Raw genomic sequence first — 13,238 nt, 5'->3', positions numbered from 1 at the left:
TATCTAAAGCCGCGTATAAATTAAGCGCGGCAAACCATCGAACATAGGCGCGCGCGGCGGCCGCGCACTATGTAGACGGCATCGCCGCGCGCGGCGACGCGAACATTGCCGCGCTCGAACGTGCCGCGGGGCGATCCGCTCACTGTCGGTTTTTGAGACCGCATCAAAGGAGCTTCAGGCGTTCGCTCGCGCGCCGTGTGGACGGTTTGTAGTTTTGGTGATTCGGCTCGCGCGGCGTATACGTAAAAATGGACAACGAAAAGTGCCGTTTACTACTACAATTGTATGGCGCTAATGAATTTTTGTGGAACAGCAAATCCTCCCAATACTACAATAAATACCACAATTAAGTTTCACGCCATATAGCGATCTATTTAGATATAATTTTTTCATCCACCAACGCCTTTTTCTTTTATTTTTTTTTTACAAATAAGATGGTGAATCACAATGAAAGCGGCAGCCGCCCGACCACGCGCGTCCATACTCAAGAGTGAACACTGAACTAACCGCCGCGGTCTGTTCGTGATGGATCGCCTGCCGCGCGCGGCAACTACGTTCAACATAAAATATATCTACATATTGGCTCGCGCAGCAAATGAACGTCAACTCTGGTCGAACATAGGCTCGCGCGGCTGCCGCGCTTAATTTATACGCACCTTAAACCTTACAAGTAGAAGATGTATAGACTACAGAGGTGTATTGAAAGCAACAAAGGGAGGTAAATGAGAGCCGCAGGGCAGATTTGTGTGCAGGGTGAATGAACTGTGCATGTCAGACAGGTTAGCTGCAGTTAGGGTTGACAGTTTTGTTTTTTTTTTTATAATACGGAAAGTAAAGGGCTAGCAAAGTTTTGAAAATTGTATTAAAATGTTTTATAATATTAATAGACGCATTGTTCAATGTTTTGATATAACGGTATAACTGGGAAAGCATGAGGCGCACATGTTCCAAATAAACCAGTTATTCTTTTAATTATTGTAATTTTTACGAGTACCTATTGATTAATAATGGACAAATCTAATATAATATTTACGAACATTAACAGTTTTGCAACCACAATGTTCATATAAATTATAAACCCTTTCGTAAAGAACCCACAAATTCTTTTTTCGTCAATGGTTATTTTCTCAGACAATTTACTCATAGACAAGTTCACTGAAACTCTAAAATCTCCTATTCACTGAGTTATTATTCACAATGTCACATCAAGTTATCAGCCCTAATAGTGCAGTCAAGTGTGTGCCGTATTTATAATACGGTGTAATTAATGTCATGGAACACACCTAGTGTAAAATTTCCATTAGAAGATTGGATACCTATCCAAACTATACTTGGTGACGTCATTAATTTTAATTGAGTTCAATATAATATTTTAGGAAACGCTAACGAACGTTGTCTTTGAAACTACATATATTATATTGCTATATATTATCTACCTAATAATTAATATAGATAGTAAATACATAATACCCGAATAGAATAGCAATTATAAAAGAATAAGTAACTGAACGATCACTTCAAATTTTTCTTTCTTTTTTTATTATAACGAAACAAATATAAAAGCTTGTAATAATTATACAAGTGCATAAAATAGAAACAAAAACTTCGCATTTTAAGAAAAGCAGTAATTTCCAAGACATTTTCGTTAGCGAGAATTCTCGTGTTCCACATTCAACGAATTCATAGTACTTAAAAGTTTTATATAACAAGACAGTATTTAAAAACATTTCATTTCATATCTTTTATGTGTGATTTAGGGCAATTTCGCTCATAAAACAATGCGAATCGGCCATTTTTCATCGTGCTGTCACATTTCTAGAATTTTGCGATTTTAAAATGAAGATTCTATTTTTGAATGCTATTTTTTACGACGCGAAGTAGGTTAAAAAAAAAAATAAAAAATATCCCTTTTCTTGAAAGTGGTGCACAGGCAAAAAAGAAAACTAAAGATTATTTTTTGTCAGAATTTTACAGATTATTAACAACAGAATTGATAGCCAACCCTAAAATATTTTATTTTTTTATGAACAAAACAAAATAAATACAATAGAAAGCAACTAACATAAATGAAAAACTGAGTCATCAATTACTAATTAGTATGTATATGAACTTGACTAAAATTTGAAACCAATACATTATATTTTACTTATTGCGTATCATGGCTCGGGGTGAATGCACTCAGGCCAAACAGCTGATTGAAGCGCGAACATAATATTTTTGTCGATATAAACGATGTGGACATAAAAATATATTATATCGTAATACATATTATAGGTACATAATAAAATCTCTTTTTCTTATAATTAATAATACAGATAGCTTACTCTTATAATTATACAGATACATAGAATACCTACAGCCTTATCTAATGTTTTATTCATAAGAAAAATTACCAAAGATTGTAATATAATTTAAAATTTAGGTATTACGCAAATTTAAATGTAAATTTATAGAATAATTATGTTTTTTAAAACATGCCATTTCCTTATGACTACTGAATTTACTACTGTTTTAATTTACTAAATTTGGTGTCTAATCATGACTTGATGTTGCTAATTATTATTTGCCCCAGAAATAAAGCTTGGTCATCTTTAAAGAAGACAAACACACACTCATGGACTTAGTAGCCCTACTGAGGCTACTGCACTAAAATACCATTGTATAGTTTACTAGCGACCCGCCCCGGCTTCGCACGGGTGCAATGCTGATACTAAATACACTACAGAAAAACTGTAAACGTTGTAAGTATATAAAAACATAGCGACCCGCACCGGACGGCCGCGGTACCGCTGCAAACGCTACGTCCCGCAATTTTTAAATCTGTAATATCTTCGAAAATATTCACTTAAATCATACGGTGTAAAGGGCCATATAGATCTATATTAAATGAACAATGTATTCAAGGTATTTAATTGGTTAAGGATTAATGCTGTATTGGTTAAAATCGCTTCGAAAATTAGCCATTATTTGTCGTAAAAAGTAAATGACAAAAAAAGTTATTGTGGGTTATCCATAAGAGATAGACATATACCATCGCGGACTTTTCTGTAGACCTTTTCAATGTGTATAATACTTAGTACATTATTTTGATAAAACTCGTAGGGTTCAGCCTGCGTTTGCAATGTACGCGGAAAAAATGTAATTTTTTACGACATCACATTGGAAACCTCGAAAAAAACAGTACTTCTCCAGTATTTAATGGATGTTATTATACATATAAACCTTCCTCTTCAATCACTCTATCTATTAAAAAAAACCGCATCAAAATCCGTTGCGTAGTTTCAAAGATTTAAGCGTACAAAGGGACATAGGGACAGACAAAACGACTTTGTTTTATACTATGTAGTGATGATACTATGCTAATACGATATTTTCCCATACACGCATACATTAAAGTGATCACCCCATTTTTGAAATAGGTTTATTTATATAACTGAAGCTCACTGAACGCTCACTATTTGCCAGGTTACTGGGTAAATCGGGTATTAACTTTGTAAACACATTGTATGCAAGACAAATAATTGTTTTTATGTAACGCACACTGATATCGTGTGTGATTTGAACGCGATTTGCGTAAAAAGATAATAGTATAAACAAGGAAAATGTACATTTAGTTGATATGTGGAAACCTTCCTCGTGTTGAATTCGAGGGAACCAAGTCCATCAAGTAGATTTATTTATGAACATGAAAATCTATAGGTTTGTTCGAAACTAGAAATGGAATATACTCCTTGGTGTCCCCTGAACACAGATCACAGAATGCCCCTGAAGTTCTGAAACACCAATTTCAATTATGAAATATTTATGTATATACCTATAATTTAGAAAGTTCTCACCTAACTTACATGTTCTGGAACAAGAAAGTAGAGTTAGGCTATTGACAAACAATAAAGATTAAGGGTGCACTCACACCCATCAGTCACCGTCACGGCACGTCACCGGACAGGATTAAAAAAAAATATGTATCAATAGTTCTAGTATGACTCTGTTCCCACACGACAGTCGCCGGCACGAAATCTATCAGTGACGTCCCCGGTCAGGCACGTCAAATAATCTTTCCATACATGTATCATACTTTTATCCCCACTCACCCGGTGCCGTCACGTCTCAGTTCAGTCAGCGTCGTGCTACCGTCAATTGCTACATGTTCTCTAGCGTGACACACGTCTAATCACTCCCTAACCTGATGTATGTGTTCAATGATTCAGTCAAACCGGCGACGTGACTGACGGACAACATGACGGTGACTGGTGTTTGTGGATACGTACACAAACCGTCACCGATCAGTCATCGGTGACTTGACGGTGACTGATGTGTGTGAGTGCACCCTAAGTATATAATATCATGAGAAAAGTTCCAAACTGTACCTAGTCCTAAATTAAGATATAAATAATAATTTTGAAATACCTAAACCAAAAACTAAATGAAGCTATGGCTTCTTTATATATTATTATAAGCAGTGCTTTAAATATAAATAGTCGATTTATTTATTTTATTGTTTCCTGTCCTTGACAATTTGTACGTTTTCACAATTTTTAAGTGCAAAATTCAAAGTTATCGTCTTGACCACAAGGCTTTTTACCATATATTATGTCAACTTCCGTGGATAAAATCTGTATATTTCCGCATTTTAAACAAATACATATTAATATGTATTTTTAAATATTTAGTTCTCATACCATTTTGATTTTTCATTTAGCATTTTTTTCGCCTTGTCTGTCCTGAGAGCATGAGGGTTCGTTGCCTGTTTGTAATAAAATCTACCAGGAAAGAGAATATTTTGAGTTATAAATCATCACCAATAAACGATATAGAATAAGGTTGTTATGTAAAATATTATGCTAAGTTTTACGTTAATAAATTTTGAATAGTTTTCATTTAAAAACACTCCTGTGGCTGCTTAACCTCACTATAACCATAGTATACAGAGACTATAACGTTAGCTACTGTTAAGTATTCTATTCTATAACCAAGATTATTCTCTGATTAAAGTAAATATAGAAAATGTTATCTTTGTAATAACACCACTTCAAGAACCCTTAGAGATAAATTATAAACAAATAAGATTAGATAAATATCACGTATATAATATATCTGTAATATGTTTTGGCTATAACTACTGAGTGTACAAAAATAATTTATAAAATAGACAATGGTATTAGGAATCAGAAATAGAGAATGACTTATTTGGAGTATAAAAGCTGGTTTAATGCTCTAAGTATACAGCATATTATATCATGTAACACTGAAAAAATTATGTAAAAATAAATTTCCTATGCAAATGCTAACATAATTATCTTGTCAATAAATACAATTAAACACATAATAAGAAATAAATAAAATCGCTGCTATCATATGTGTTTACTACAAACGACCTTAATAAAATTGATAAGAGCGCCTTGAAATCGTAAAAAAGAACAATAATAAACACGTATTTTCTCTAAAGGGTTACAAAGATTATAGAACTAATCTCATAATACAAAACAATGTTATTACTAAACAGCTTATTACAGTTTTTACTTGCATATACTTGGAGTACACTTTTCGTAGTTTTTATAGTACACTTTTCTGTTGTAAGGTGGCGTTATAAATCTTCAATGGGTTTTGACCACAGAACAGTAAAGTAGATAGAAGTGTGATGTGGGCGTGGCCCACGTGTCAATGATAAGTTTAGATCACCTAACTTGCTCTCAGTTGTGTGCAGAAAAATATTCGAGTCGGTTGTCAGCTGTCAAACCTTTTTTCCATATTTATTCATTAATTAGGACGTGTTGTTCGGTATAAAGCGTGCAAAAATGATAGCAGACGAAATAATATCAGCAATGAAGGCATTTCATACCGTCGGTAAGTCTTATTTTAATTTATTTTAATTATATTTTATGTTATAACTTCGCTTGTCGTAATTTGTCAAAATTGTATACAAATATCTAGTCAAAATGAACCTTAATCCATAAGAAATTAGTACTATTATAGATTGAACAGCAAACAAGACTTTCTGGAATATTATTGCAATAAACAAACGAATTTCGCTTTAGTGATGCTTGTGGTGCATATCGACAGTATCGATACTTTAGAAAAGACAAACATTATAAATATTAAATTTTATTTTATTTTTCCTTGGCTTTCATTTGTCTAATTTATTTATAGATTTCCCAAAGAGGCTAATTTAAAAGAGAAATGGATAAATGCAACGTGACGAGTTAACTGGATGCCGAACAGTACTAAGCGGTCTAACAAAGGCCACCGATACATCAAACCTACAGCAGTTCCAAGATTTAAAATAATGCATATTTTCTGTTTGTATTTTGTAAATATAGATTTATACTATTCTATTCCGTTTTTTATTTAATAATAATAATATAAAAAGACGTACTTAGTAGTAATAAACTTACTCCAAAATGTGACGCATTATACTATACTCATATAAAAGAAAGAAAAAAAAATACACAAAAAATATTTATTTGTGAATTATCTATAAGAAGGCTGACATCCCTCAGAGCATAGCATCAGATAAATATCAAGTTAATGTCATTAATGTTGAGTGACACAAATTTCAACCTTATCTCTATGTGTTGCGTTTCAAATTTATATCTATCGAAAACTAACGCCCTCTGTTGTGGAGTAGCTGAATGTTTTCGAATTTGGAATTTCTGTGCAATGAGAAACAAAACAGCTAATAGACACTGGTTTTCATACTAATTAGACATTACAGCACTTCTATATGTTTTTACTGTTCTGTGGTTTTGACGGACTAAGCGCAAGCTAAATGAGTTGCAATATTTGTAAAATTTAGTTAATAAGTAGGTACTGATTAAGAAACTGAGGAACTACTTTTTAATACAAAGATTTTTGTCAATTTCAAAAGTCTTCATTATATGCTTTTTGTTCTAGTTACTAATTTTAACTGATGTAATGTACAATTGTATATGTATACTAGCGGTCCGCCCCGGCTTCGCCCGTGGTTACATATTTACGTTTTCTCTACATAAAAACCATCCTCGTACTTCAAGGAATATAATAAAAAAAGAATTATCGAAATCGGTTCAGCCGTTCTCGAGTTATGCGCTTACCAACACATTTTGCGATTCATTTTTATATATGTAGAGGTATACATATATGTACTTATATAATAATATGAAGAATGAAGATATCGATTTAACAACCTAGCCGCGTCTCTGAATAATAAACAAGACGGCGAATAGAAAATATTATATGCCTCTATTGGAAAAGTAATTACATTTTTCTTACGGGCGTAGTAAATGTTTGTAGAAATTGAATACATAGTCATATTATTATTAAGGGAAAGTGAAAACGATCGTTAACAAACAGTATTTTAACTTAATTTAGTTCACAATATTTCTTATGCATAAAAATACATCCTGAATATTTTCCTACATAATTTTTAGTGATAAAATATTACAAAACTTTATCATTTATTATCAATAAATTTTTAAAAACAGTTATAAATCGTCAGTAACTTGACCCGCCAGCCAAGAACGACAAATAACCTTGTTTTTGCTTTATGACATCTTCGTTTCGTATTAAAATCGCATAATTCTTATATAGCTAGGAATATGTGCCAGCAAAATGCGAGCCTGCTCCATTATTTATGGAAAACTATAATATTTGCAAAAAAACCAATACACGTGCTAGATTCGTAGTGAAATCTGGTATAAAATATCTATAATATTATGTTAAATTCAACTTATTTAAGGGCACAAATTCATTTAGATTTTATTATGATACTAGCGACCCGCCCCGGCTTCGCACGGGTGCAATGCTGATACTAAATACACTACAGAAAAATTGTGAACGTTGTATAGGTATAAAAATATAGCGGCCCGCTCCGGCCTCCGGCATCGCAATTCGCACGGGTATAAAATACATAGCCGGGCGGCCGCAAACGCTACGTCCTGCAATTTTTAAATCTGTAATATCTTCGAAAATATTCACTTAAATCATACGGTGTAAAGGGCCATATAGATCTATATTAAATGAACAATGTATCCATGGTATTTAATTGGTTAAGGATTAATGCTGTATTGGTTAAAATCGCTTCGAAAATTAGCCATTATTTGTCGTAAAAAGTAAATAACAAAAAAAAGTTATTGTGGGTTATCCATAAGAGATAGACATATACCATCGCGGACTTTTCTGTAGACCTTTTCAATGTGTATAATACTTAGTACATTATTTTGATAAAACTCGTAGGGTTCAGCCTGCGTTTGCAATGTAAGCGGAATAAATGTAATTTTTTACGACATCACATTAGAAACCTCAAAAATAACAGTACTTCTCCACTACTTAATGGATCTTATTATACATATAAACCTTCCTCTTGAATCACTCTATCTATTAAAAAAAACCGCATCAAAATCCGTTGCGTAGTTTCAAAGATTTAAGCGTACAAAAGGACATAGGGACATAGGGACAGGGAAAGCGACTTTGTTTTATACTATGTAGTGATGATGTGATAGACACATTCCCACAAACTATAATACATATAAAACAAAGAATCATGCCACAATGTACAAAAAATAATAGTTAATTTTCAGATAAACATCAATTGCACGCCTCATAAGCGAAGCGTTGAGGTGGGTACTACTGTCACTTCGCGCAAAACATCTGATTTTTCAAACTTAAAATGTCTTTATGTATCATACATTGCACTTGTAAGATAATACATACACACACATATTAAGAAAAAACACTATTTTTAACGTTCATGATATTTTTGATGTCATTTTTGTTATTTAAACTAGTTAAAAAACAGTTTAAAAAAGTTCTGTCTTGGACGTCCGTGTGTCTGTATGTGCGGATCCATTTTCTTGTTAACACGATAGCGACCGAAATACTTTACTAATCGAGTCTTTTTTTTTCTCTTACGCTTGAGTATGCTCAGGAATAGAACCCTTTCATTTTTCAGGGTCTGATTCGATGTGGTTTAATTGTTATTAAATAAACAAAAATAATAATTAATAAATATTTATTAAAAAAAAATTATGAGGCGTGCACTTTTGGATTTTCCAAATTATTTTTTTTTACTACCCTAGCGCATTAAAACTTTTTAAAAAAACTCTTTGATTTTTCTTTGTTCCTAATTATAGCCTTGTTATGAAACTTTGTGATCAATGTTCTACCATTGAACACTATTACAAAACATCACGATTAACTGTGAAAATTTACGGTTAAATATGTAAAATCAATGTGCTGTGTTGTTTTCTCTATCAATACATTTACATAAATACATATCCAAATAAAAATATCGTATAATTAATACCTACCTAGTAAAGTATCTTACATAAGTTTAATATTTGCTGAATAATCAAAATTCTATTAAAACAAATAAATCTTAAATCGCATGTTTCATACGCGCCAATATAAACAACCAAATATTATTAACGCTTATTTATATTTGTTTTGTTTGGAACAGATTGTATTTATTTAAGGATTGTGCTTTTAAATTTTTCTCATATTTACATTTGCATCGATATTTAGTTACGATGAAAAATCATTCGTTTGAAGTCTAAATAAATATTATTCAATCATTTTCATGATTTGATAACATAATGTTTATCAACGTAAAGGTCATTTGATATTCATTTATATTAATTTTACTGGCACGTGTATATTTTTTTCTTATATCTACTAATAACTATTTAAAGGCATATATATATTTTTTTTTAATCAAAGGCATTTGTCTAGTAGACACTACCGCGACCGTAAACGTGTAACCATATTGTTATGATTTAAATGTATACCGAGTCGTTTTCAAAATAATTGTACATTACTACAAAATGTTTGTCCCCCTAAAAAACCTTCGAAAAAAATATGGTTACGACTGAAATAAATCATTGTTAACGTTTTACAGACTAAACTTAAGCATACTGCATATCATTTCTGATAAAAAGCAATGAATTGCGATTCAAATTCTTACATAAATTTCATGTGAAAATAAAGTAACAAAAAAAGCTCCATACATTTTTTTAATGTCCCCTATGTGGACGACAATGAAAACCAATATTTTTATCAGAATTTTTGTATGAAACTTCCTATTTTTTTGTATCATAATTAAAAAGCAATGTTTGAAGTGTTATATCTGATAGATTAAACTATTTAAATTACCTTAAATAAACGAAGAATTACATATAATAAAAATGTCCCTATCAATCGTTACAATTTCGTGACACTGATTTATTGACATATTTAACCAACTTCTTGTATCACAAAGAAGAAGAATCTAACTCTAATCATTGGCAACACTGGTCATGTTACGAAAAGTAAGGTCACATTAACGCGCCGCCATTTTGTTCGTCGTCCAGACATGGAAGAAGTCCAGTAGTGTGCTGTGCAAAAAATTTAGTTACAATTTCCTAACGACGTATTCTCAACAAAAGTAAGTACATTTTGAAGAATTCACCTACCGCAATTGTAATATACTTAAATTATGACTAGAGTAATAGATTACACTTTCAATCTAATGGTAAATGTGATTATGTTTTGTGTAAAAGTATTTCTTAGGTTATTTTTTACATGTTACTGACGAACAATTTCTTGACATTTACTGACGTCAGTAAATTGTAGACGGTAAAGCTGTGGTCTCATGTGTAAAGTATGAAAATAAGATATTAAAATGTGTGTTAAATTAATGTAACGAATAATAATAAAGGAGAAAAACAATAAATCTCTCAAGATTATTTTTTTGTAACTACAGGCCATACTTTTTTAAACCATGATGTAGGGTTAGTAAAGTCGGGCTTAGGGACTTGACTTTTCCTGGGATCTGATAACTTTTTTATAGTGAAAGCGGATCAGTGAGTCTTGGCCTCCAATTTTACAAGTGGTTTCTGATGGGATAACGCTTGCCTTATTGCATTTAGTGTTGATCGCTTTTCCACCCACACGAGTGATGCTTACTTTTGTTTTTATTTTTATTCAAAATACATATATCCAACAGCTTTTTTTAGTTTCAGAATGCCGCTAACCGGTGCCGAACGGCAAAAAAATACATTGAAAAACTAAAAAAGCAAAACCTTGAAAAATATGAAAAGAAAAGGAAAAAACAGCTCGAGAAAGTGAAACAAAGACAAAGAAAAATATCAGATCTTAATGACAGTGAAAAAGAAGCTCGAAGACAAAAATGGAAAGAAGCTAATGATAGAAGAAAAGAAAAGGAAAAGCAAACAGAGAATTATAAAAATTGATTGTTTGTTGATTATTTTGTAACTAAAAATATATATTTTTTTTAACTAGTGACTTCTTACTTTTTTATATGTAATATTACCTTATTCTGAATACAGCCTTACTTTTACAACTTCCTGACATTTCCTAACGAAACAGTTTACTGACAATTTCGTGACGTACAAATATTTTGAAAATGACCCTACCATATTATACATAAACACAGTTTCATGTACAAAAATACAAAATGCAAACCATTGTTTTATTTTTGTCATTTATTTTAAATATCCATAAAAATACTTCACCAGAACAGCTGTTGTTTTGTGGAATCTTCCGAATATATGAGGCCATTGGAATATAAATAAAGGTTGACTGAATATTACCACAGTATTACAATATTATTTCCTATTGTAATACTGTGATATTACGTAATTGATATTTTTTAAAGTATAATATGGATTATGGATAATATGTCACAGCAAAAATCTTATCTGGGAATCGAAATTAGAATCTAAATTATTATTTATTATATAAATGGTGATAAGTTATATTACGATGGTTATCATTAAATTAATATGTATTTATTAAGATAATCTAATCCTATCCGATTACAATTGAAAACACATCTAAAAAGTAATAACCACTATTTTCTAGATTGTAGGCAAACTAAATACCTAATCTAACTCAGACTGAAAAACAAACATTAAATATGGTGTGTAAACTGTAATGTGATAAGATAGAGTTGTTTACAAATGTCTCTTGCGTGGTATAATTATACAATTTTTGAATGAAATCCTTGTTCATTAAATATAACTGTAATTTATATGTATTGGTTATTGAAAACTGTACACGTGTAACGTTTCTTAGTTAAATAATATTATAATTCATTAAAACATGATGAAAACACGCATCTTGTTTTATTATAATTATTATCTATTGTTGTCAAGTGATAACTGAAAACTCTTCAATACAAATATTTGTTTAATCATTATAATATTACCACACAAACTTACGTAAAGTAATATCGTATTCCAAAACAAATTTAACATCAATTTTGCATTAAGTCCGTCAAAACAAGTCGATAATATTTTCATTGTGTAAATAGTGCCCCAGTTAATCCCATTACGTTTCAAGCATAAACAGATAAATACTCCATTATCCATAGTCAAAAGCCCATAGTTTAAAACCAATGACATCATAGTTAATTCGTACGTGCGGTAACAGCACATGAGTAGAAAGACGGAACAGAGACTAAGCTTCTTAAGAACGTGCAAAATTGTTACCTATTTTGGTAGGGTTGTCACAATAGGTTAAGACAAATTAAACAAAACTACCTACTACAACCCAACCTAGGTATGTACACACTTACAATACATACATACATACTTACAAATGCTAAACTTGTAATAATAATGAAAGGTAAAAACACACCATGTACAATTCTCATCTTATTAAAAAAGGACCTAATAAAATAAACGCAAGTAGGTACTTACTTGAAAAAGTAATAATCAAAATATTTACTCACCTATTGTACTCCTTGAGATAGTTGGTGTATGATATATTTTTAGTTTTTCTACTATTATTCATACACACAGTACAATAAACAACCATTTTTGACAATGAAATATTACGTTTTATATTAAAATATTCAAACTTGCAAGTTGCAACTAATAAAACAAACAACGTGCGTCGTATCAACCCTGAGACTGTCCTCTGCCTGTGCAAGCGCAAACCGGTTTTTTCCAGAATCGCTGCGTACGCGACAAGCGGCCAGAGTCACACACACATGGCCCCGCGTACTTGTAGTAGTGCAATCGATTCTCGCGTTTGTTTGAAGCTTAGTCTCTGTTCCGTCTTTCTACTCATGTGGTAACAGTGAATCTATTGAAATGGATTAATAAAAATACTAAACACCATCAACACTGGCCTTGAATAACACGTGGTTTTAAAAATAAACGAGTCGTAGGACGCGCGGCAAACCCGTTTTGGGCACGCGTTGACATTTTTATTTTTTAACTTCCAAATCCAAACTATGTATGCGGGCAATGGTGTTCTAA

General features: G+C 31.7%; 1 protein-coding gene and 1 long non-coding RNA gene across 3 annotated transcripts in view; one reads left to right on the top strand and one right to left on the bottom strand.

The window, feature by feature from the left end:
* Positions 1-13,238, bottom strand: part of LOC149476816 (uncharacterized) — a 110,110-nt gene that overhangs the window by 32,290 nt on the left and 64,582 nt on the right. The gene's annotated exons all lie outside the window — the stretch shown is intronic.
* Positions 5,595-6,332, top strand: LOC149476818 (uncharacterized). Its single transcript, XR_016317780.1, has 2 exons — positions 5,595-5,844; positions 6,148-6,332. It is a non-coding gene; the product is annotated as an uncharacterized LOC149476818 (long non-coding RNA).

Source organism: Colias philodice, chromosome 26, assembly GCF_061535455.1.
Source record: "Colias philodice isolate Cphi_HAF_F1 chromosome 26, ilColPhil1 Martin Lab GWU primary, whole genome shotgun sequence".
In the NCBI taxonomy this organism is placed as follows: domain Eukaryota; kingdom Metazoa; phylum Arthropoda; class Insecta; order Lepidoptera; family Pieridae; genus Colias; species Colias philodice.
The sequence above is the reverse complement of the archived record's forward strand: the minus strand, read 5'-3'. Positions and strand labels throughout refer to the sequence as shown.